Genomic DNA, 27,061 nt, shown 5'->3' with positions numbered 1-27,061 from the left:
AATACAAAATTTTGGGATTCACCTCGCACTAGACATGTCTGCCTTTGCTACTAGCGGTATGTTCATATTCGTCGTGTTTATGTGTGTCTCGTACGCTTTTTTTCGCGCAATTTTTCTTTCTTGTTTTTAGTGGTAGTTTTCTTTCCCGTTTTTTATTTATTTTAATTGTTGTTGCTTGTGCTACTTTTGGCATAGAGAAAAATTTCACCTTGTTAGGACTTTTTATGTACTTCATTTTTCCTTGAAATTGATAGTTATTTATTTATAAATGAAAGTTTTAGATATTACTTACTTCATTTTTGTTTATAATATTATAATTTTTTTAACGCGTAATTTATTTTTGTTTGCCTATTTTTAATAAGCAATTTTACTAAGAGCGTGTAAAACAATAAGTTTCCTCTTTCTTTCCTTTTTATCACTTTTGACATTTCTTTTAGAGACCAGCGGCAACTAATATTAAAGGCGGCGGCTGCTGATTTAAAAATGTCAACGGCGTTGTAAAAGCCGACTATGTTTTGAACAACTTGTTTTAAATTTTTCAGCGGTATTCATAATCCGTTAATAATCTCGTTTTATAAAAATTTTAAATTTATATACTTGAGAATTAACGTGTAAATTTTATTAAAGTAAAGTAGATAAAATTACAGCAAATTGAAAAGAAATCAAAATTGTTATGAAATTTTTATAAGGACTTGAAAAATTCCAATTCGGTTCCTTTGGCTTTTAAATTTGAGTCATAGCTGTTTGCACTGTCATTTCCAATGCCGTGGATCAAAAAAACCGGAAATAGCAGTTTGTTTTGTACAACTAATGCTGTATTTATGGCGCGATGAGATTTATTTCTTATTGCAAATGTTTGTTGATATAGTATAAATTCTGTTTGCTCCAACTTTAACAAGTTAAAACATTATTTTTAAGGGAAACGTAAATGGTGTAAATGGCATGTAATAACAACAACGTAAAAACATGATTTTAATAAGAAATATTAAAATATTTGAAAACAATCTATCACTAAATTAATTAACTTAAGTATTTCAAAGTTTTAAATTAAAACAATAGCCGTTCACATTTGATAAAAAAAGTTATAAACAAAATATTTTGTTGGAATAATGAAGTACAGTGCATATTACAATATTTTACAAATAAATATTTTAAATTAATATAATGATGTATGATTTTAACAAAAACAAGTTAATCTTTGATTAATCATTAAAAACTACTTTCAAATATTTGGAATACGACGTAATCTATAGTCTAGTCTATAATCTGATCAATAGTCTAGTCTATAGTCAGGACACCAGTCTATTCTATAGTCTGAACTATAGTTTAGTCTATAGTATCTAGTCTATATATAATCTATTCTATAGCCAGGACTATAGTCTAGATATAGTCTGGACGATAGTCTATTTTATAGTCAGGAATATAGACTGAACTATTGTTTAGTCTATAGTCAGGACTATAGTCTAGTCTATTGTCAGGACTAAGTCAGAACTAAGGACAATAGTCTAGTCAATAATCATGACCATAGTCTAGTCTGTACTCAGGACTACAGTCTAGTTTATAGTCAGGACTATAGTCTAGTCTTCAGTCATGAATATAGCCTAGTCTATAGTTTAGTCTATCGGTAGTCCTGCCTATAGTCTAGTCTATAATCAGGACTATAGTCTAGTCTATAATCAGGGCTATAGTCTAGTCTATAATCAGGGCTATAGTATAATCTATAGTCAGAATTATAAACTATTCAATAGTCAATACTATAGTCTTGTCTAAAGTCAGGAATATAGTCTACTCTAGATATAGTCCAGTCTTAAGTCAGCATTATATCATATATATTCTAGATTGTAGTCTACTCTCTATTCTATAATTTAGTCTGTAGTCTAAAATATTTTGTAGTCTATAGCCTAACTTTAGTCTGTACTAAAGCCTGACCTAGTCTATAATCTAATCTATAGTCTTATCTACAATATAGTACATAGAATAGTTTACAGTCCGGACTTCAGTCTATAGTCGAATCTATGGTTTATCCTAGTTAAGAGTCTGGACTATACTCTAGGCGTTAGTCTATACTATAGTTGAATTTTGTGGAGAAAACGCAGCTGGAATTATTTTTTAATAAAGATTAGTTTATTTAATTTTTTTTAAGTTATACACATGAATTATTTTCAATTTATATTAAGTAAAATAAGCTTTTTAATGCAAATATATTGTAATACTAAATATTGATAGCGACCGTTAAAATTACCCAGCAGTTTTAAAAGAAACACTTTTCACACACAGTTTTAACCAAATGTCGTATGTGGTTGACCCGAACTTATGCTTTTTGTTGGGTAAGTTGGGCAATCAAAATGTCCAACATCACTTTAATGTTCCTTGATATTCAAAATATATTTAAAATTGTTCGCGTAGACTGAATGGAACTCCTTCTCCAATGAACATGCAACCTGCAAAATTATATGAAAAAATAAATATTTCGTTACCGCCACCAAAAACTGCAGGGTAATGCACTATTATTGGCTCCCTATATAAGGGACTGGAACCATTGTTTTGCATTCAGTAATAAACTTACAACAAAATGCATTTTTTGGTAAAATTTTTTTTATTGCTTTGGTGGCAACCACTTTGCATCAAAGTAATGGTGAAAATATTTTTAAAAATTAGCTCACGATATTGTAAGTCCTTTTTCCGATTAAGGTGGTACTTAAAAACAAAACAAAAAATTTAATATTAATATTTCTAACAGGAACATGTGGCTGAATAAGTTTGCCCATGACGTCAGGAGAGGATTTGATGATTTCGGTCATGACGTTAAGAAAGGATTCGACATTTTTGGTCACGATTTGAAAAAAGGTTTCAATGATTTTGGTCATGATGTGGTGAGTTAAATAAATTATTTAGAAAAGATTTAATTTTTCATTAAAAATTTTTTATATACATATATTTTTATTGCAGAAAAGATGCTGCCGATGACATAGATCATATTATGGTAAGATTTATTGATTTATAAATTATTAAATGTGACTTTTTAATCAAAATTTTTATAAAATTTTAGAAAAAGTTTGGTGGTGATGTGGTTAGTATTGCTAAAATGATTGAAATATGCATATTAATATTAATTTAAAATGTTTTCGTACAGGATCGCATTGTAAAGGACTTTGAATCCCACGTAAAGGATGCAATTGCTAAGGCCGAACCATTTTTGAAAATGGCCAAAATCATCGTTAAAGATATTGCTTTGCCTTTATCGGAAATCACCGATGTTGCAATTTTGATTGAAATGCTTATGGTATAATTTTTCAATATTTTATTTTTCTATAAAATGGAGGAATCACTTGCCAAAACGTTTAACTGATATTATACAAAATATTATATGATAATCGGTTTGGGAAGTGAAGCATCCAAAAAATACATACTTATATATTGTACATTAATTTCAATAAATATTGTCAGTGCACTGCAAATTTTTGAATTTTTTTTAATTCCAATAGTTTACGAATGTTTCGAATTTGCCTGTACTACATTTCGATAGGTTCCTATAATGACACCATCGTTCAGTATAGTTATGTGATTTACTATATCTCTTTATACTGAACTTTTGTGGTCCCCTTTGAATGGTTTGGTTGAGAAGTCATCAGCCAGGATCTCAATGGATACCCAGAATCACCTCTAGATATATAATTTTAAATAAAAAACATTTAATATGTGTCGCCAAAAATATGTTGTTATCTGCATTTTCAAAACATATTTGCAGAACTCTGAGGAGCTCTATATATAGGAATCATCTCGGGCTTATGGAAATTTGACATTTAAAATATGGTAAACATAGTACATAAACAAAAATACTTAACTTTGTTATCGATTCATTTAAAATATTTTTGGTTTTATCATTTGCACATTATAGAGTGACAGGACACATCGAGACTTGTATGCAATCGATAGCTCCAATAGTTCCGCCTATAATGAAACACAATGCTGCGAGGGTCTATAAAAGAAAAAAGTCATATATTAGTTTTACCGCTTAATTGTTCATCAAGCTAAAAAAAAATCTTTAGCTGTTAAGTTGAATGGATTGTCAAAAGATCGAAGAATGCCTCGATCAACTTCTTGATCGCTAATATTGTTGGTTGAATAAAAATTTACTTTTTGAGAATTTATGGTTGTTCCAATCCTTAGGTTTTCTAGTATAAGGAGGAATATATAATAAGGGTTAAAACTTTATTTTAAAGTCTAGAGATTAGACTTTCAGATGATATAACAGATTTTATAAAAAAGTGGAACACGATGTCTCGAAAATTTCAGTGCTGCTTAATCCTTTAGAAATGGATTAAGAATTTATAGTTCTGTGTAGGTTAATTTAATTGTTTGCGTTGTCAAACAATTCGATAATCGTTCAAATAGTGAATCGTACTACAGATCATGAATGAGCCTAGTACAAAAACATTTCAGTATGTGCTCTAGGGAAGTCACAGTTGGCGTTATTATTTGTCTGAACATATTATATGCAAATATTGTGTTTTGGAGATTAATTTACCTAAGATTTAAAGGAGGACCACAGAAGTATGTATGTGTATTCACAAGACCAACAGCTCATCCAAAGTGTGCCCAAAAAGAAGTACTATTGTCCGGTGCCAATGCCTCCAGCATCGTGTAGATTGTCTCTAGCTCCTTTCATACAGCTTTGTAGTTTAATATACTTCACAATTTTCAGTTTATTTTTTTTTAAGATCCTTGAAGAGTTAAGAAGATTTTTATTAAAGTTTAGATTGTTAAATATCGATGGCTTTGCTTATCTTAGAGTCGCCAATAACATAGAAATATTGTTACGATAACTACCAAGAATTTTTAAAAATTGAATTATATCTAATAAGAAGAGACGTACATAAAAGATTTTGCTTTTTTATTTGTATTCATTATTCTCAGGTTTATTTGCTACTCATCACAAGAAACTCAGCATTTTACTAAAATATTAATTATTATTATATTTTACAGCTTTATCTAATTTCCAAGCCCTGCTTGTTTTTATTTCAACCTGGCAACATCCCACAACTCATATGTTATTTATTTCCGTTTACAAACTTTAACTGAACATACCCAACGATTGATTTTGTTTTGTTTGCAAACAAAAAGTCAACAACAAAAACAGATAAAAACATTAAATACCTGACGTAAACAAATAACTCCAAGAAAAGCACATTTTTTGTTATGTTATGTAGATATTTTCTTCTTGAGATTTCACTGCGGGAGTCAATCGTTTAATTTGGCAAATTCATAAACAAAGTTTATTTCTAAAAAAGTGTTATTTAAGACAAATTGTTAAAAAACGCATTCTACAACCGAAACTATTTGGACATAAAACAATTCTTAACTTTATTGACTCAGAAAAGTGTGACGTTTATTAATGCATTTTATATTTGTTTATTATTGTGTTTACAATTAAAAAAAAAATAAAATTTCCAGGCGAATGTGGTAAGTTTTTAGTTGTAAAATTGTATATGCAAATAAATGTATTGTAATTTATGTAAATATTGTAATATATTATAGAAAATTTGTTTGCAATTGACAATATCAACAATTTTCTACAGAACAAACTTGTGCAAAAAAAGAAAAAGATGTTCATAAAATTAACACCTTTTCCTATAGAAAAATTATTCATAAAATTATCATATTTTCCTATAGAAAAGTTGCTCATAAATTTAACAAGTATTCTATAGAAAAGTTGTTCCAAAAGTTGCTCATAAAATTAACAAGTATTCTATAGAAAAGTTGTTCATAAAATGAACTAGTTTTCTATAGAAAAGTTGTTCATAAAATGAACTAGTTTTCTATAGAAAAGTTGTTCATAAAATGAACTAGTTTTCTATAGAAAAGTTGTTCATAAAATGAACTAGTTTTCTATAGAAAAGTTGTTCATAAAATGAACTAGTTTTCTATAGAAAAGTTGTTCATAAAATGAACTAGTTTTCTATAGAAAAGTTGTTCATAAAATGAACTAGTTTTCTATAGAAAAGTTGTTCATAAAATGAACTAGTTTCTATAGAAAAGTTGTTCATTTAATGAACTAGTTTCCTATAGAAAAGTTGTTTATTTAATGAACTAGTTTCCTATAGAAAAGTTGTTTATTTAATGAACTAGTTTCCTATAGAAAAGTTGTTCATTTAATGAACTAGTTTTCTATAGAAAAGTTGTTCATTTAATGAACTAGTTTTCTATAGAAAAGTTGTTCATTTAATGAACTAGTTTTCTATAGAAAAGTTGTTAATTTAATGAACTAGTTTTCTATAGAAAAGTTGTTCATTTAATGAACTAGTTTTCTATAGAAAAGTTGTTCATTTAATGAACTAGTTTTCTATAGAAAAGTTGTTCATTTAATGAACTAGTTTTCTATAGAAAAGTTGTTCATTTAATGAACTAGTTTTCTATAGAAAAGTTGTTCATTTAATGAACTAGTTTTCTATAGAAAAGTTGTTCATTTAATGAACTAGTTTTCTATAGAAAAGTTGTTCATTTAATGAACTAGTTTTCTATAGAAAAGTTGTTCATTTAATGAACTAGTTTTCTATAGAAAAGTTGTTCTTTTTATGAACTAGTTTTCTATAGAAAAGTTGTTCATTTAATGAACTAGTTTTCTATAGAAAAGTTGTTCATTTAATGAACTAGTATAGAAAAGTTGTTCATTTTATGAACTAGTTTTCTATAGAAAAGTTGTTCATTTTATGAACTAGTTTTCTATAGAAAAGTTGTTCATTTTATGAACTAGTTTTCTATAGAAAAGTTGTTCATTTTATGAACTAGTTTTCTATAGAAAAGTTGTTCATTTAATGAACTAGTTTTCTATAGAAAAGTTGTTTATTTTTTGAACTTTTCTATAGAAAAGTTGTTCATTTCATGAACTAGTTTTCTATAGAAAACTGTTCATTTAATGAACTAGTTTTCTATAGAAAAGTTGTTCATTTAATGAACTAGTTTTCTATAGAAAAGTTGTTCAATTAATGAACTAGTTTTCTATAGAAAAGTTGTTCAATTAATGAACTAGTTTTCTATAGAAAAGTTGTTCATTTAATGAACTAGTTTTCTATAGAAAAGTTGTTCACTTTATGAACTAGTTTTCTATAGAAAAGTTGTTCACTTTATGAACTAGTTTCCTATAGAAAAGTTGTTCATTTAATGAACTAGTTTCCTATAGAAAAGTTGTTCATTTAATGAACTAGGTTTCTATAGAAAAGTTGTTCATTTAATGAACTAGTTTCCTATAGAAAAGTTGTTCATTTAATGAACTAGTTTCCTATAGAAAAGTTGTTCATTTAATGAACTAGTTTCCTATAGAAAAGTTGTTCATTTAATGAACTAGTTTCCTATAGAAAAGTTGTTCATTTAATGAACTAGTTTCCAATAGAAAAGTTGTTCATTTAATGAACTAGTTTTCTATAGAAAAGTTGTTCATTTAATGAACTAGTTTTCTATAGAAAAGTTGTTCATTTAATGAACTAGTTTTCTATAGAAAAGTTGTTCATTTAATGAACTAGTTTTCTATAGAAAAGTTGTTCATTTAATGAACTAGTTTTCTATAGAAAAGTTGTTCATTTAATGAACTAGTTTTCTATAGAAAAGTTGTTCATTTAATGAACTAGTTTTCTATAGAAAAGTTGTTCATTTAATGAACTAGTTTTCTATAGAAAAGTTGTTCATTTAATGAACTAGTTTTCTATAGAAAAGTTGTTCTTTTTATGAACTAGTTTTCTATAGAAAAGTTGTTCATTTAATGAACTAGTATAGAAAAGTTGTTCATTTTATGAACTAGTTTTCTATAGAAAAGTTGTTCATTTATGAACTAGTTTTCTATAGAAAAGTTGTTCATTTTATGAACTAGTTTTCTATAGAAAAGTTGTTCATTTTATGAACTAGTTTTCTATAGAAAAGTTGTTCATTTTATGAACTAGTTTTCTATAGAAAGTTGTTCATTTATGAACTAGTTTTCTATAGAAAAGTTGTTCATTTAATGAACTAGTTTTCTATAGAAAAGTTGTTTATTTTTTGAACTTTTCTATAGAAAAGTTGTTCATTTCATGAACTAGTTTTCTATAGAAAACTGTTCATTTAATGAACTAGTTTTCTATAGAAAAGTTGTTCATTTAATGAACTAGTTTTCTATAGAAAAGTTGTTCAATTAATGAACTAGTTTTCTATAGAAAAGTTGTTCATTTAATGAACTAGTTTTCTATAGAAAAGTTGTTCACTTTATGAACTAATTTTCTATAGAAAAGTTGTTCACTTTATGAACTAGTTTCCTATAGAAAAGTTGTTCATTTAATGAACTAGTTTCCTATAGAAAAGTTGTTCATTTAATGAACTAGGTTTCTATAGAAAAGTTGTTCATTTAATGAACTAGTTTCCTATAGAAAAGTTGTTCATTTAATGAACTAGTTTCCTATAGAAAAGTTGTTCATTTAATGAACTAGTTTCCTATAGAAAAGTTGTTCATTTAATGAACTAGTTTCCTATAGAAAAGTTGTTCATTTAATGAACTAGTTTCCAATAGAAAAGTTGTTCATTTAATGAACTAGTTTTCTATAGAAAAGTTGTTCATTTAATGAACTAGTTTTCTATAGAAAAGTTGTTCATTTAATGAACTAGTTTTCTATAGAAAAGTTTTTCATTTAATGAACTAGTTTTCTATAGAAAAGTTGTTCATTTAATGAACTAGTATAGAAAAGTTGTTCATTTAATGAACTAGTTTTCTATAGAAAAGTTGTTCATTTAATGAACTAGTTTTCTATAGAAAAGTTGTTCATTTAATGAACTAGTTTTCTATAGAAAAGTTGTTCATTTAATGAACTAGTTTTCTATAGAAAAGTTGTTCATTTAATGAACAAGACAGTTGTTCATAAAATGATGAAGTTTTCTTATAGAAAATTGTTTCTTAAAATTATGAAATTTTTTAATAGAAAAGTTGTTCTTAAATGAACAAATTTTCTATAGAAAAGGAAAAGATTTTTTATTATTATGTTTGATTTCAATTTAATTATTAACATGTGCCATGTCATTGGACCTTAAAAACTAAAGATGTTTAAACAAATTTTGGTTTTTTCACACCTTTTTGTTAGGTTTCTTTAACACACGTTCGAACATTTCTGGTCCATATATGTAGTTTAAAGTTCCATCAATGAAATAAAAATTAAAGCTTCACATTTTCTTTATAAATAATTTTTGTTAAAATGCAAGTTTAATAAAGTTTGCCTAAGAAATTAACAGGGTCGCTGTTTGAATGCAATATCAAAAATAAATATTATAAAAAATGAAAACTTTAGTTCAACAAAACTCCCTCCCTATAATTGTTAAAACTAATAGATATGGTTAAAATGAAACTACATTTATTTACAAATAAACAATTATGTGTGAGATTATTGATATTTGCAATTATTCAGGTGTAAATGAAACTATAAATACTTATTTAGGCGAGGGAGCAAAAAGTTAATTTACTTGGTGTTATTGTTTGTAGTCACACCATAACTTGATAGTGTTGAGAGGAGAGAAGACAAAGTTTGTAACTATAATATTTAAGTTATGTTAGAAATTAAAATACATAGCTTTGACTACCTTAACCTGTACATAAAAGTTTATATATTAAGTATATCTTTAATGAAAATCAAACTTTTATTTAAACTTGTGTGTAGCGCCCAAATGTATTTGCTTAGCTTAACTTTACTTTATTTTGTACTTGTTAACTTTCCAACATGTTCAATATTTTTGTTTGATTTGAATAAAATAGAAAAAAACGAAATGAGATCAAATCACATGAATATGTTAATTTTTCTTGAAGGTTTTTTTCTATTAAACTACAATTTAAAGTGATCAAGTGTAATTGAGTTTAGTGTTTTTTTAAGCCAAAATGTAAACTTTAATATTGAATACTGAACTAATAACTTAAGTACAAATAAACTTTAGCTAAAGTAAGTGTTAAAGATTTATAAGTAGATACATAATTATTTGAATTTTCGTTTAATGAATTTAAACATTTTTCTTATTTTATGTAAATGTTTTGAAATTTTCAGAAAACTTATTATCAAATAGGCTTAAAACATATTTTCTAAGAAATAGCTAAAAGTTGTTATAAGATTAAAGTTTAAATTTAAAAGTTATATTCAAACAGTTTTCAATGATCATTTCGCAACTTGTCAAATTATGTTCAAATATATGTTAGATTTCTTCTATAAATCGGCACTCGAACTATCGACTTTTTGTAAAAAAATGGATGTGGTCTTTTTATAACTTAATCTGCTCAAACCTGCAATGTTTATATTTTGTTTGTTATTTAAGATAATCTGCAAAATTTATTTCACGTCCATTTCGAAATATATTTATAAATTCCGTACATGTCCACCTAAACTATGTTTATATTTTTAAAAGTTCATCAGCCTTTTGTACCATATCTTTATTGACTTTCTTTGTAAATAAATTGCATCGAAAGTGTACAAAAATCATCTATAGATTGCATCTGTAGTCTAGTTTATAGTAGGTTAAAAAAAGTACTAAATAAATTTTTTACTAGACTATAATATAGACTAGACTATAGACTAGACTAGACTATAGACTAGACTAGACTATAGACTAGACTATAGACGAGACTATAGACTAGACTATAGACTAGACTAGACTATAGACTAGTATAGTCTATAGTCTAGTCTATAGTCTAGTCTATAGTCTAGTCTATAGTCTAGTCTATAGTCTAGTCTATAGTCTAGTCTATAGTCTAGTCTATAGTCTAGTCTATAGTCTTGTCTAAAGTCTAGTCTATAGTCTAGTCTATAGTCTAGTCTAGTCTATAGTCTAGGCTAGTCTATAGTCTAGTCTATAGTCTAGTCTATAGTCTAGTATATAGTCTAGTCTATAGTCTAGTCTATAGTCTAGTCTATAGTCTAGTCTATAGTCTAGTCTATAGTCTAGTCTATAGTCTAGTCTATAGTCTAGTCTATAGTCTAGTCTATAGTCTAGTCTATAGTCTAGTCTATAGTCTAGTCTATAGTCTAGTCTATAGTCTAGTCTATAGTCTAGTCTATAGTCTAGTCTATAGTCTAGTCTATAGTCTAGTCTATAGTCTAGTCTATAGTCTAGTCTATAGTCTAGTCCTATAGTCTAGTCTATAGTCTAGTCTATAGTCTAGTCTATAGTCTAGTCTATAGTCTAGTCTATAGTCTAGTCTATAGTCTAGTCTATAGTCTAGTCTATAGTCTAGTCTGGTCTATAGTCTAGTCTATGTTATAGTCTAGTCTAGTAAAAAATTTATTTAGTACTTTTAAACCTACTATTTTGGTAACATTTTAGTACTATTTCAAAATTTCAATTTTCCATGCCTGGAAATCCCCCGTCTGAGCAGTAGTATCTTATCCAATTTAGCGTCATTTTAATGATAAAAACCTCATCCTGTACGATGCTTTATTAGCCATAAATACTTTAACTCCTAAAACAATGATTGCTATAGGTACTACTTCGCTCTTAGGCTGATATTCATCTGTGTTGAGCATGACCGAGTCAGTCTCAGTAGATAATATTACATTCGATGTTCCTACACTAAATCATTTGTTAGAGAGGAGCATAGGGGAACAGTAATCCATGCTTTTATGTCCCGACTGCGTTTAGCTTAACCTCCGAATTAAGGGTAAGGGTGGACTTGTCAAGACTTAGACAAGTCCACCTTGCTTTACCATAAAACTACCATATATTAGAATGGAACAGCAGTCCTCAGGCTAATGCCCCAAGTACGCCTTATTGCTTGGACATTCAGATTCCAAGACAGCTTAGAATCTAGACCATAAGGTTCGAACTCAGATTCTATGACAATGCAAAATATACATATTTGTATTTATTTTGCACTATCAGAGAGTTTTAGTTCCAAATCAATGAGGCGTGGCAGAGGAAAGATCCTTCTAAGAACAATACCGGTTTATTTTTTCCAGGATTGGTCACTATTAGTGCTACATAGATTTAGTCATCTTAGTGAATTTTGGAAGCTTTGCGAGATGGTAACAAGATATTTGCTAAGTCAGCCACTTCTATATCGTCCGTATGATCCATATTTTTGCACAATAGAGCATTCAGTTCCATAAAGATTAATGCCGAGATTCCAAGATTTAAAGTAATTAAAGTAATATTCCGAATAAACCAAAAAATACTATTTGAATATCAGAAATAATCGGCGTATATTGATTTTGTCCTGCTCTTTCGACAAATATTTGATACTGGTCCCATCAAACCTTAAAAATCTCCTAATAATACATACAGTTTAAACAAAACTGCAATATAAACTTAAAGCAAAAACAATTTCTGTTTAGATGTTCGGTGTTTTTGTCGTCGACTGTATGTATTAGTATTTTGCATACCATATAACGTTATTATAGAACTTTGCCCTCATTTTAAATTCTAATTTTTTTGTTTAAAACATTTTTCTTTCTATACTCTGATTTTATTTTAAACAATCTGTTCATACAACAACACACATATAAATACCCATAATCGTATTGAGTTATATGAATGTGCGTAAGTATGTATTTGTAGCTTCTACTGTCTGACTATTAGTCCGTCCAAGCGTTGTCTTTCGACTGCTTCTGTACTTTTTGTTATTATTTTTTTTGCTAAAAAAGCACATGTTTATTTTGATATTTTTTACGTTTTTGTTTGACAACAAAATTCATTTCAGTTTTTGTTGTTATATAAACAAATTTTTGTATAAGATTATATAGAAAAATATGCTTTATGTACGAAAAAGATTTTCATATATAAACGATTTTAATCTCTTGAAATTTATACTCTTACGATTTGAAATTGTATTAGTATTGCCAGATAATGAATTGAGCGATTCTTTACGTTTTTCGTGAAATAAAATCACCGAAATTATCTGAGACTAATTTGTTTACTAGGCTATAAAATAGTCACTATAGACTAGCCTATAATCTAGTCTATAGACTAGCCTATAATCTAATCTATAGTCTAGTTTATAGTCTAGTCTATAGTCTAGCCCAACGGTTCCCAAATGGGGGTCCGTGGACCCCTAGTGGTCCTTAGTAAAATCCTAGGGGGTCCGCGAAGACAAACGAAAAAAGCCATGAATAAACAATATTTTGCTTTTATGCAATAATCCCAGATTTTTTGGTGACTTTTTGAATTTAATTTTTTCGGTTGTTTATCAGGAAGAAGCTAGGCCCTGCAAATTTATTGTGTCACTTTTATAAAGTAAGGTATTGCCTGATATGTAATTTTTATTTCCTGTATATGTAGTGAAACAATGTTTTTTTTATTTCAGACGGATAATGATCTGTCTCACAATTAAATAAGGGATACTGGTATTCCGGAGTATGAAGTTAGGCCACATTTGTGGCCTCCGGTAGGTTAGTGGTTAGTGTTCTAGTCTGGTAGACCGGAGGTGGTGGGTTCGATTCCCACCTGAGGCACTGGTTAAGGAGCGCACAACAGGCCCGATAGAGGCCTAGGTGTATTTCTTCGGATTTGATGTATATACATCCTCCTTTCAAACTAACTAACTAACTAGGCCACATTTCAAAAACTGAGATGACTCTTTATGCACCTTCAATACGTTAATTTTAAATATAAATATTCCCTTCCGATGTGATACAAAGATTTTAACTTGATTTTATCGACCAATATTATTAAATTAACATCAGAAAATTCATAGCGTTTCGCGTAAATACATATGCAGTAAAAGAGTTCATGTCATATATTATGCGGATAACGCATTCCGCACCAACATGGAAGAAGTCCAAATTTCTTATATTATTTTCCCGAAAACTTAGCTCACTTTACCACTCTGCAATCGCAATAAATTTTTGAAACGTGACTCCTTAAGCACATGTCGACAATATTTGATAAAGAAACCTTTTCGCTACCTTCAAGAAAAATGAACATGAAAGATCTCACGGTCATTAAATTAAACATCATGTTAACATTTCAACAAAGAAGTCTTTCTATCTTCAAAACCATGCAATTAAAAACCTATCGGGAATATTTTATAGATATGACATCTCTACATTTATTTGATTTATGGACTAGGTCAATTTTCGGACGAACAATTATTTAGAACAATAAGATATCAAATATGTATGGAGGTCCGCGAAATTAAATAAGTTCCTCAAGGGGTCCGCGAAGTAAAAACCGGTGGGAACCGCTGGTCTAGCCTATAGTCTAGTCTAGTCTATAGTCTAGTCTAGTCTATAGTCTAGTCTAGTCTATAGTCTAGTCAATAGTCTAGTCTATAGTCTAGTCTATAGTCTAGTCTATAGTCTAGTCTATAGTCTAGTCTATAGTCTAGTCTATAGTCTATTCTATAGTCTAGTCTATAGTCTAGTCTATAGTCTAGTCTACAGTCTAGTCTATAGTCTAGTCTATAGTCTAGTCTAGTCTATAGTCTAGTCTAGTCTATAGTCTAGTCTATAGTCTAGTCTATAGTCTAGTCTATAGTCTAGTCTATAGTCTAGTCTATAGTCTAGTCTATAGTCTAGTCTATAGTCTAGTCTATAGTCTAGTCTATAGTCTAGTCTATAGTCTAGTCTATAGTCTAGTCTATAGTCTAGTCTATAGTCTAGTCTATAGTCTAGTCTATAGTCTAGTCTATAGTCTAGTCAATAGTCTAGTCTATAGTCTAGTCTATAGTCTAGTCTATAGTCTAGTCTATAGTCTAGTCTATAGTCTAGTCTAGTCTATAGTCTAGTCTATAGTCTAGTCTAGTCTATAGTCTAGTCTATAGTCTAGTCTATAGTTTAGTCTAATACATTTAATATTGATCACCATTATTAAAAAAGGCTTAAAATGTAATTCCAAGGTCAAGGAGCATTTTAATAGTGAAGATTAAAGTTTCCCCGCTACATAGATAAAAAACTTATTTGAAAACTCTTTTTAAGAAATCTAACGATTGCCAACTGTTGCTCTTTTATTAAGTAAATAAAACAAAATAAAAAAAAAATTCTAACAAAAAATTTCATTGAAAACAATCATAAAATGATTTAGATAATAAATGGGAATGTGAACGAACAAGCGAATAAGTAGAGTAAACGACTCTCTGATTATGCGTTCGGTTACTTAAGTTTCTACATGTAGGAATCTTTTTTTTTATTTGTTTTCTTTACAGACACTATTGAAAAACTAGAACATTCTATAGAATACTTTTTTATTAATTAAATGAAAAATATTAATATTGTTTATGTTTGTACTACACTAACACGAAAATATTAAAATAAATTTGTTGACATTTGTCAAAAAAAGTAGTCATACACAAATAAGCGTCAAATGATTTACATCAACAATATTTCCACTTGAATTGTCAACATCTTTTCAACATCATCTTCTTTATCTATGCCATCAACTTCAGCCAATTGTCAATATCATCAATTGATCTTTTGTTTTCAGTTTTCTTAATTTCAATAGGATCTGTATACACTTGTAGGTTATGTTCTTCTTATGCACGTCGTACATACATACATAGGTACTTTTTGTATTTGAAAGTGACAACTATTTGTCTTAAAGATTATTTGATAAAATTCCGACAAAATGTCATTTAATTTTATGTATTTATTTGATTGTTAATAAAACAAGTGGTGATTTACAGCAAGTAATTTTTTCTTGTCTACAAATTTGTTATGCTGGAAAAGTGTGTTATTATTTTTAAAACAATGTAATTAATTGTTTAATAAAATTAAAGTATATTAATTACATTCTTTAAGCAAACAAATTATTATATAAATTACAGAGTTGGGGTTTTAGGGTGCATGAAAATCACACTTGTCTCCATTAATATTGTCTAGTTTACGTTAGATAGTTTTGACAGATCTTCGTAGAATCGTCCTTGGAATTTGAGACGTACAAACCAGGGACAAACAGGGGACAAATGCAAATAACTTCTATATGCCGTGAGTTATATATCAAGTATTGACCACATCTCCCCGGTTCGACTCTTTATCTTGTCCGGAAAAATTTATATATACACAATTCCCGATTGAATGCTTGTGTCCCCGTACCCAGATGAGTAAGACTGTTATATGTCTCGTCATCTTCTTTAAGGGTGACCAGCATTCCTGGACCAATCTTGGTGTAATACATACCCATATCAGGAATTTGATTGCAGCTTGACTATCGTTAAAAATTTGATTATCTCTATTGCACCTCTTCTAATGGCCGATATTTCAGACTGAAGTAAACTGTATTTATTCAGAATCCTAAACTTCATTTTGATCCCGAATTCCGGGCTCAAGATACCGTCTCTCGCTAGGTTTTTCCATTTTATACAGTGGAAAGACTGTTTGCACAGCGGCCGTCCTTCAATCTCAAGTTTCCCGAGATAATGAACCGCTGTTTCTGTGGAAGAAGTGTTTGGGAGCTTTATGTGACCATACACTTATTGCTTTTAATCTAAATGAATGAAAGAATTCGTCGAGTTTTTTCCCAAGGATACTGTAATAGAGATTAACAATATTCTCAGAACTTTGTCGAAGGGTTTACAATTTGAGTTCCTGTTTAGTACTTTTCGCCAAACAATGGCTCCATAAAATAGAATTGATTTAATAAGCATCCCAAAAATCCAATATACTAGGTACAAGTTTTGGTTTTATTTGCTCCTATGGCTTTTTTGCAAACATATCCTGGATATCAAAAATCGCCCCAAACTACTTCGTACTAACCAAAAGTGAGCAACTAGTTCTAGCAAACTTTTTCGATTCTGAAATATATTTTGTTGACTATTTCCCTACATTTGATATTTGTTAGATATATTCTTAGTTTATTGTTTCAATTTTGTTTAGTCTTGATTAAAGCGTTTTATTGCCTGACCCCACTGTATGGATGCTTAAGTAGTAACGGCTGAGTAATTTTAAAAAATTTTTGCTAATGATGATTCAATTAAAATTAAATTTAGATGTGGCATGATTAATAAAATAACTCAATTATATTTTAAAAACATAGATTTATGCGATTTTTTGCGGTATTTCAACACTTAAACACCAGCACACACAAATCTACTAAAATGTGGCTGAGTTGTTGTTAGAGGAATAAAGTTTTTTTTAATTTTCTTTTCTTCTTCTTCTTTTAGTTAAGCTTCAAAGAGAAATGCACCTGTTTAACAGTTGTTTGTATCGTTTTGTTTTGTTTTCATTATTATTTTTGTTTATTTTTACAGTTTTGTTGTCTGCGGAGAGTAGTAGAGAAATTGTATAAAAACGGGAGAGATATACATATATACAAAAACGAAGAAGAGGCCTTTCTATCTGTCTCTTATTGCATAAATAAAAAAGCAAGTTTGTGTTGTTTTAATAGTTGTCCTACATTTAGTTTGTTTTTATTTTTTATTCTGTTGGATACATTTTTTATATATTCTATAAGATACTTTTGCTATTAAAAAACAGCACCACCAATACTCTCTCAAATATGTACATGAAGTAAAAAAATGCTAAAATTATAACAAGACTAAAGCAAAAACAAACAAATACAAAAATATAAATACCAACACAATATGAGTTTCTGTGAGCTGTGGATGTATAGTTATTTGTAACTGTATAAGGTATGTCCCCACAAGGTCTGAAATGCTTCAAAAAACTAGAAAAATTATGTTTAACTAAATCCAATAAATAAATTGTATAATTGTTTACTCATTATTAATTTTTTACTTTTTTAAATTCCTTTTTATCAAATGAAGCAGAAAAGTTAAAAACCGGCCTCCAAGTGTCGTCTTTATTTTGATTATACATTCATAAAATAGACTAATGGAGCCAAAACAACAACAAAAATTTGCTTGAATTCCGTTTTTTTTTGACAATTGAGACAATTTGTACATTTCTATACTTATAAGAATGTTTTAGTTATCTCTTATCTACAAGAGAAAATTGTGTAATTCTCTTTCGTTATAAGTGAGAGTTTCCAATTGTAAATAATAATAAAGAGAAAAAAAAAGCAGAAATTACATTACTTTTGTGAAAACCTCTAAACAATCAAGGCTGCCAGAATCAATAATGTTGGAAAACAATCCGGAAGATTTCTTTGATAAATAGATACATAGATAGATAGATAGATAGATAGATAGATAGATAGATAGATAGATAGATAGATAGATAGATAGATAGATAGATAGATAGATAGATAGATAGATAGATAGATAGATAGATAGATAGATAGATAGATAGATAGATAGATAGATAGATAGATAGATAGATAGATAGATAGATAGATAGATATATTGATAGATAGATAGATAGATAGATAGATAGATAGATAGATAGATAGATAGATAGATAGATAGATAGATAGATAGATAGATAGATAGATAGATAGATAGATAGATAGATAGATAGATAGATAGATAGATAGATAGATAGATAGATAGATAGATAGATAGATAGAAAGATAGAAAGATAGATAGATAGATAGATAGATAGATAGATAGATAGATAGATAGATAGATAGATAGATAGATAGATAGATAGATAGATAGATAGATAGATAGATAGATAGATAGATAGATAGATAGATAGATAGATAGATAGATAGATAGATAGATACATAGATAGATAGATAGATAGATAGATAGATAGATAGATAGATAGATAGATAGATAGATAGATAGATAGATAGATAGATAGATAGATAGATAGATAGATATATAGATAGATAGATAGATAGATAGATAGATAGATAGATAGATAGATAGATAGATAGATAGATAGATAGATAGATAGATAGATAGATAGATAGATAGATAGATAGATAGATAGATAGATAGATAGATAGATAGATAGATAGATAGATAGATAGATAGATAGATAGATAGATAGATAGATAGATAGATAGATAGATAGATAGATAGATAGATAGATAGATAGATAGATAGATAGGGATAGATAGATAGATAGATAGATAGATAGATAGATAGATAGATAGATAGATAGATAGATAGATAGATAGATAGATAGATAGATAGATAGATAGATAGATAGATAGATAGATAGATAGATAGATAGATAGATAGATAGATAGATAGATAGATAGATAGATAGATAGATAGATAGATAGATAGATAGATAGATAGATAGATAGATAGATAGATAGATAGATAGATAGATAGATAGATAGATAGATAGATAGATAGATAGATAGATAGATAGATAGATAGATAGATAGATAGATAGATAGATAGATAGATAGATAGATAGATAGATAGATAGATAGATAGATAGATAGATAGATACATAGATAGATAGATAGATAGATACATAGATAGATAGATAGATAGATAGATAGATAGATAGATAGATAGATAGATAGATAGATAGATAGATAGATAGATAGATAGATAGATAGATAGATAGATAGATAGATAGATAGATAGATAGATAGATAGATAGATAGATAGATAGATAGATAGATAGATAGATAGATAGATAGATAGATAGATAGATAGATAGATAGATAGATAGATAGATAGATAGATAGATAGATAGATAGATAGATAGATAGATAGATAGATAGATAGATAGATAGATAGATAGATAGATAGATAGATAGGTAGATAGATAGAACTTGTAATCCTTAAAAGATTAGAGGGTGAAATGGGAAAACTAGGTAGCTTATCTAATAGCCAAAATGGTTTTCGTAAAGGGCCAATCACTGTAGATGCTATTAGAGAGGTGACGAATAAAGCAACGAGAGCAAAAATAACGAAGCATGTCTATGCGATAGACATTAGAAGTGCGAATCGCTTCCAAGAGTGTAAAATGGAAAGTAGTCAAATATTCTTTAGAAACGCAGGAATATATGACTATTTGTATAATATAGTAGATGACTACCTCAAAAACAGAACATTGCTATATGAAACAACAATATACCATTTGTAGTGCCGGTTGTAGTGCCACAAGTATCGCTACTAGAACCGTTTCTTTGGAACGTTATGTACGATGATCTCCTAAACATTAGAAATTAATCGAATATATGGACAATATTGCTTTGGTTATTATGCAACCACCCAGTGAGCTTAGACAAATTGTAGGAGGTAACAGCCTAAGACGGTGTAAAAATTTACTTAAAGAAAAGGCTTAGCTCGCAGTCACAAAAACAGAAGAGATTTTGGTGACATAAGAGAAAATTTACCCTCCCAAAACTACATCTAGAAAACATAGACATCATACTTAAACGAAACTTATGTTACCTCGGATTGCAACTTGATGAGATACTGAGATTCACACATCACGTAAAGAATATAATGAAAATGAAATACAAAAGCATCAAAGAATAAGTGCATTGTGGGTCATATCGGCGTATCGAACAGTGTCTACAGCTGCAGTATTAGTACTCGCAGGTATTCCACCAATCGACCACTTAGCCATAGAGAAAGAAGAAATATACAAATAGACAAACAAGTCAAATAGATCTCATTACCGACTTCATAACAAGAAAAGTGAAGGCTCGTATTAATATTTTGAGTAAATTGGAAACAAGAGGAAAGCGGAAGGTGGACCTACCATCCTTTGCCTTTAGCTACCTTTTATCTAACACAAGTCATGACAAATCATGGAGATTTCAACAAATACCTACACAGATTTGGTATAAAAGTTTCCCCTATATGATAAATGCAAAGGCAAGGAAGAAACGGCAAGACATATGATCTTCGTGAAAATTATATTAATACAATCTCAAGAATAAAAAGTATACAAATTTCTGAACTTCCTAGAAGGGGGACGTAGGGACTTAAAATAGAAGTAGAAGAAAACCAGTCAACTTGAATAAATGCCACAGTAATACCGATATTGATATGGAGGAGTTATCGTGCTATCACTATGTCCATTAAAAAAAATAGATAGGTAGTTGCTTTATATTCATGTGGCAACTCTGTTAATATGTAAATCTGAATTATCTTTATTTATGATGAAGAAATATAAACAAAATAATCGACAACATACATTTTCTGTATTATAGGTATGTACCTATTTTATTTACTTATTAATTAAATTGTTTAAGCTTGCACAAAGCTGTAGCATTACTTTTTTATTTATATGATTAAATAGTTTTCTAAATGTATCTATTTTTAAACAATTTACTTTAAAATGTGATTTTATGTATTTTACTTTATAGTTTTGTTTGTATGATGAAATAAACAAATACAAAATCATGTGTAGCCAGCTTTTTGTTCTCTCTCTCTCTCTCTCTTCTCTTAAAAAGTGAACGAATAAGCAAAGAATTTTATTTCTAAAGCTGCCAGATTGTTGTTTATTATAATAACGGTAAATTAAAGATTAGTGGAAAATTAGTATACTGAGATATCACTAGATCGATTGCAATAGCTTTTCGAAAATTTCAGGCGACTGCTAACATATTGGCGGGTCTCTGAGAGTTTCTGTTTTAAGCGAAATTAGCGTTGCGTTTAATATTCCAAATTCAGCGAAAATTTTACCAAATACGTACTTAAAATTTGGCAACACTGTTTTTCTATGCCATTTTAATTTTTGTTTACTTCTTTGTTGTTTCGTTTCGTTTTTTTGTTTACCGATTTACTTTGTTGATAAAAACAAAAACATTTGAAATTTGCTCCCAATGAGCTTCCCGCGCTCTCTTATTTCTTTAAAATTTAATATTCTCTTGCATTTAAGGTTTGTTTTTATTACTGTGTTTCTCTTGCCATGGTGCTACTCATCAAGTAATGTTATATAAACAAAACAAAAAATGTGCTTTTTTTTATACAATTCATAATAAAGCGATTTAAGAAGAATAAAATTTTTAATAGATTTTAATAAAAAATATATTTACTAGCAATTACTGTTACATTTCATAGACATTAGTTCTTGTTTGTCCCGCATATTTTGATTGTTTGTAACAAGATCAACCACGCCATATCAACATTTGTGAAAAAAGCCGCATCATGGTTACAAATCAGTTTTTATATATAATTATATACATATTTATGTACATAGATATTTTATTGTATCTGTATACGATATGTACTATAGGTACGAAATGTATTTTTATAAAAATCATTGTTGTTTATATACGGATGTTTGAGAATGCACACATAGTTAGTTACACTGCATCTAGTAATCGTTTGTATTTATCACAACAGCAACAACAATAATAATAACCATTTCAATTGTACAAATGTACATTTGTTATTGTTTGTGTGTTACAATCATTACTGAAATCATACGTACATACATTTTACATATAAAAAATATTCAGTTCAGTATAAATTCATCTGTACAATTACATTTATACAACAAATATTATTTTAGCCATACCCAATTTTATATTTATTTTGTTGTTGTAGATTAAAATGCTCTCCGTTTTCTTTATTTTTATAATATTGTTGTTCTTATTTAAGAAACTTTATCAAAAATGTACACATTCTCTTGGTTATTTGTGTATGTGTGGTTTTTAACCCAAGAAAATCATCACTAGAGTTACCAAAATAACATGACATTTCATTTAAGTTGCCATAGAGTTATTTTGCATTAAGTGTTAAATTGACATGTCAACTTTGACAGTTTGTACAATAATAAAACTTTTTGACCTTTCTCAATATAATTTCAAATGCTAAAAGTTAAAAGTAATTAAGCTAGTAAATACCTGTTGAGTTTATAAAACGTTGCCTTCAGTTTTGAGTTAGTAATTTTGTAGAAAATTACGATATTTTAAAATTGACATTTTGACAGAATCTGTCAAATCTGCTGTATCCAGTCAGATTTGTTTGCTCTGTTTATTTTGTTGGACTGCCTTTCTAGGTGGTATGGCCAAGTAAGCACCAAAAATCTGGACTTTACTTTGTACTGTTGGCTCTCTATGAATATAGGCCATTTACCACTTACCAAATCATGTGACCCAAATCTCTGCAGATTCTGGAAACATAGATAATGCTAATATTTTTCTCAAAACATTTTCAATATTCTCTCTCTGGAAGGAGATTTAATCCTGCTTCTCAGATCTTCTTCTCCAAAACTGCAGATTTTTGGGTATTACAGAATTATAGTCTTTAAAGATGGATCTAACTTAAGACAATATGATTATTGTACACTAGAATTGTACACTAGAAGGAGCCTTTGAAAATACAAAAATTTCCCACTTTCAATACAATATTATTAGTACAAATATTTCGGAAAGAATTCATTAAGATATAGGTTCGAAATATATAGGAATATGTCTTGACAGTTAATCGGCTATTCAATTTCTTTCGCGAATATTAGTGGTTCTTGATGTATGTCCAGTCATTCTAATATAACCAAAGGAATTGACCATGTAATTGACCCAACATTTTCCCCCCGGGGGCTTGTTAAATTGGTGAAATTTCCATCTTGGTGTTATTGCAATATCCTGGAGAAAAGTGGTGCTACCAAATGTATCCTCGGCCTTTTCTTGACATGGGGTCGAACCAGAGCACCATATAATCTGGCACTACGGGTGGCCGGTTGCTCACAGTACCTAGTCCTAGTCGGTTAATTGGTTGATGTTCCTTCGGGGTCCACGTAGTGGCTGTGGTTTAAACCCAAATTCGCGGGGAGAGAATGTTGGTTTAAGGACTGATATATCCAAATGCCATATACAAATGTCTGGATTCTCTCTCCGGTGCTGTTGTCATCTCAACAGATGACACTGGCTGATGTGACGGAGCAACTTATACTGGATGGTTGAGGTCCGTTTACTCAACTTGTAGGGGCAATTATTGGGTTCGAATTGACTTAGGGATTGCATTTTAAATAATGCAATCTTTCATGACATCAAAAGGGCATCTTCCGGTATACCGGAAGATTGATTTCACCTGATATTGGGGTTGTCTCCCCTTCTATTGACTTTAGACCAGTGATTGCTTTTTCCTTGTTCGGGTTTGCATTAGGATTGATCACATGCTGCCTGTCATTCCGGGGCTACTATGGCAAGAGATTCAGCAAAGTGCTTGTACATGGACCGGCACAGCCATGTACAAAAATTGCCACCTAAGTTCTTCATAGATGGAATCAGGGGCGATGATTAGTGGATAAAAAAGATCACCGTGAAATGAGGTCGTCAAGGCAGGTGTTCACGTCAAGCACTTAGACATATTGACCCAACATTTGTTAATAAGGCTTCTCACTGCTAGTTTTCGAAGGCCTGGTAACATCGGTCATTATAGAAAATTCAACTACCCCTGAAGCAGGCTATGGGCTATTACAGAAAAAAATCTATTCGGATGGATTTAAGTTTACCAAATGTTGATTTGCGGATTCCTCCCTTTTATAATCGTTCTTTCTGATCTAGTGTTCATGTTCGATATCACAGGTCGATGACCATGGTGAGAATTTTAAGGGATCCATTTTTTGCTTGACGAGATGTAAATGAAACCTTAATATGTTCTATTATTGTTTAGAATCTTCAAATTACTGAGATATAAACCATCTATCTGTGCTTCGGGTGTCATGAAGTCAATATAGAAATCAAAGTATTCCTAACCAGTCGATTTCAGTATCACAGTCAAGATGCGTTGGAAGTCAATTTCGCCTTGACCGCCTGTCGCAGGTCGATGGATGCGCTATGATGGGGTTCTTGCGAGAACCTCTTTGAGTTTTGATAGGTGCGATGCAGGACAGTGGAATTTTACGACTTAACAAATCAGTCGAGGGTTGATATTCACACGATAAATATCATAATTCGCTCCTCGAGCTTGATCAATGCTATATAGGAACACAAAATTGTCCTGATTCGGTTAATACAAAGACACAAGTCAAGTTTCTAGGGAGACAATGACGGCGGATTGTCTCTCTAACTTAACCGAACCTACTCTGCCACTGATGCCTGAAACAAAATCGAAATATATTGCACTAAAAAGAAAAGTTCTAGAAGTCGTTAAAAATATACAAATGACCAGGCAACACTGGCGCTAAATTTAATTCATACATAACAAGTATGAACAAAAAAAAAACTAATACTAACATGACAGTTTTAGCTACCTCTTCTTCTTTTTCTTATTATTGTTTTTATTATTATTTGGTATACTTTTAAGTTTTCTCTTTTAATTTTTCTTTGCCGATTTGTTTTTTGTTCAATTAATAGCAAAAACAAAATGTTGTTTACTATTCATTTTGCGCATTTATTGAGCACGCGCGTGTCAACAAATAAAACTATGCCACTAACAAAAACACTAATACTCTCAACAGCAGCAACAACAACAACACTGTTTATATACGAACACACAGAGGGACAAGGCAAATTGTGTGTAACATACAAGCAGTAGACAAACAAAATACTACAACTACTCGCAATAGAAACAAAACAAAAATTAGCAAATAACAACAATAGCAACAACAAACGACAATGAAAGAAAATATATGATCAATCGCATATTTTCTTAAAGATTTTACAAATAAACAAAACGTCAAGTAGCAATGTATGTACTTATGCATGCAGTTTTTTAATATCTAGTAAAGTACCAAATACAAAATACACGGGCATATCAAGTACTTGTTGTATTTTTTTCTCAATTTCTCTACATACAAATATGTCTAAATGTATAATAAATTTAAAATAAGTACTTAAAAATAGACAAAGTACAATTTTATTTATTTTTTTGTTAGTTATTGGTATGTGTATTTGTATCTTTTTAAATGCATGTGTATATATTCATACGCACATTATACAATATATGAAAATAAAATTGATGCTTGTTCTTTAAAGGTTTTTTCTTTTTCTTCTGTTCTTAAATACACAAAATATTTTTTTTCATTAAATTGTATGTATAAGCTGTCCATGTGGTCATTTTTAGTTAAATACACGTAAATTGTATTGCTTTTTGAAACATTTACAAAAATATCTAAAAGTGAAATAAAAAAGAAATGGTGGCTAAATTTAAAACATACAAATGACAAAGTGCTTGCTTGCATGCTCATGCTCACATATTGGGGGTAAAGGAATCCCTGCATATACATATAAGAATTTATCCATAAGAGGGATGAAATGATGGCTGGAATTATAGTTGGTGTTACAATTAAAGCCAAAAAAGTGTCATGATTTGGTAGAATTCAGAAAAATATATATGAAATAATATTTCTTTGAAATTTCGAGAAAAAATATATTTCCAATAACGATGGGAGATATCTGGCCGTCATGTCGGTCACATTTCGATTTAATTAATTTTGAAAATCAAACTACGGCACTTATGATCACTTGTACGTTACGTAGCAAGTCCCCAATCCATTATTCTACACAAATCCATTATTCTACACAAATAATTTGAGGAGAAGATTGGACTAAAACAAAGAGAGGATCCTGAAAACATCGGCATATATGATCACCTGAACGTTAAGAAGCATATCGTCGTTTGCTCACGGGGGTATTCAGGCTTAAAACTGGTTTAGAGACATCGGTTATGCGGTAGTTTTGGGAAACTCAATTATTATTCCTATTAATACCGACTGCTACTCACCCAATTTTCTCCCAACCAAACAAGTTGCGGAGAAGATTGGACAAAAACAATGAGAGGATCCTGCAAAGCCAAAAATTCGGTGATCAGGCTTAAAACTGTTAGCGATAAGCATGGGAAAATCGGCTATGCGACGGTTTTGGGAAACTTAATAATTTTTCCTATTAAGACCGGCTGCTACTCACCCAGTCCCATCCCCAACAAACAAGTTGAGGAAGAGGTTGGACTAAAACAAAAAGAGGAGCCTGTAAACCGTGACAATTACACGTTGTACGTTACGATGCATGACGCTCTCTCATTCCCAGGAAATTGACCCTTATCTCGGTGATTAGGCTTTACGATAATAAAATTCTTGGAAACATCGGCAATTTGACTATTTTGGGAAACTCTACTAATATCCCTATTAATACCGACTGCTATTCACCCAATTTCTTCTCAAACAAACAAAAAATGATCCTAAAAACGTTGTACGTCACGGAACATCATACCGGGCTCTCTTCGTTTTATTGAAATGGCCTTCCGATCTCATGACTAAGTAATTGGCCCAAAACTCAGCAGTTTGGAAGACTAGAAACATAATATTACCCTCTTCAAGAAGTTGTTTACTGTGCCTACATTCGTTGATGTTACATACGAATTCTGCGT

General features: G+C 29.8%; 1 protein-coding gene and 1 long non-coding RNA gene across 4 annotated transcripts in view; one reads left to right on the top strand and one right to left on the bottom strand.

Annotated features, from left to right (window-relative positions):
* Positions 1-3,333: 3,333 nt before the first annotated feature.
* On the bottom strand, positions 3,334-22,389 carry LOC119604842. 3 transcript variants are annotated; one of them, XR_005231551.1, is made up of 4 exons: positions 22,269-22,389; positions 4,529-4,724; positions 3,846-3,979; positions 3,334-3,663 (listed from the first exon to the last, which is right to left on the bottom strand). It is a non-coding gene; the product is annotated as an uncharacterized LOC119604842 (long non-coding RNA). The 3 variants fall into 3 exon arrangements; XR_005231549.1 differs by having other exon boundaries at positions 3,334-3,979; XR_005231550.1 differs by lacking the exon at positions 22,269-22,389 and adding an exon at positions 5,158-5,204 and having other exon boundaries at positions 3,334-3,979.
* Positions 5,119-27,061, top strand: part of LOC119604841 (probable serine/threonine-protein kinase DDB_G0282963) — a 66,627-nt gene continuing 44,684 nt past the window's right edge. Inside the window, exon 1 of the mRNA XM_037957713.1 lies at positions 5,119-5,463. The gene's annotated coding sequence lies outside the window, so the exon portion shown is untranslated. The remainder of the gene's footprint in view (positions 5,464-27,061) is intronic.

The sequence above is a fragment of the Lucilia sericata genome, unplaced genomic scaffold (assembly GCF_015586225.1).
Source record: "Lucilia sericata isolate MDLA Ls3-8-SP2 unplaced genomic scaffold, ASM1558622v1 Contig000438F_arrow, whole genome shotgun sequence".
In the NCBI taxonomy this organism is placed as follows: Eukaryota; Metazoa; Arthropoda; class Insecta; order Diptera; family Calliphoridae; genus Lucilia; species Lucilia sericata.
This window is presented reverse-complemented; position numbering and strand designations above follow the sequence as displayed.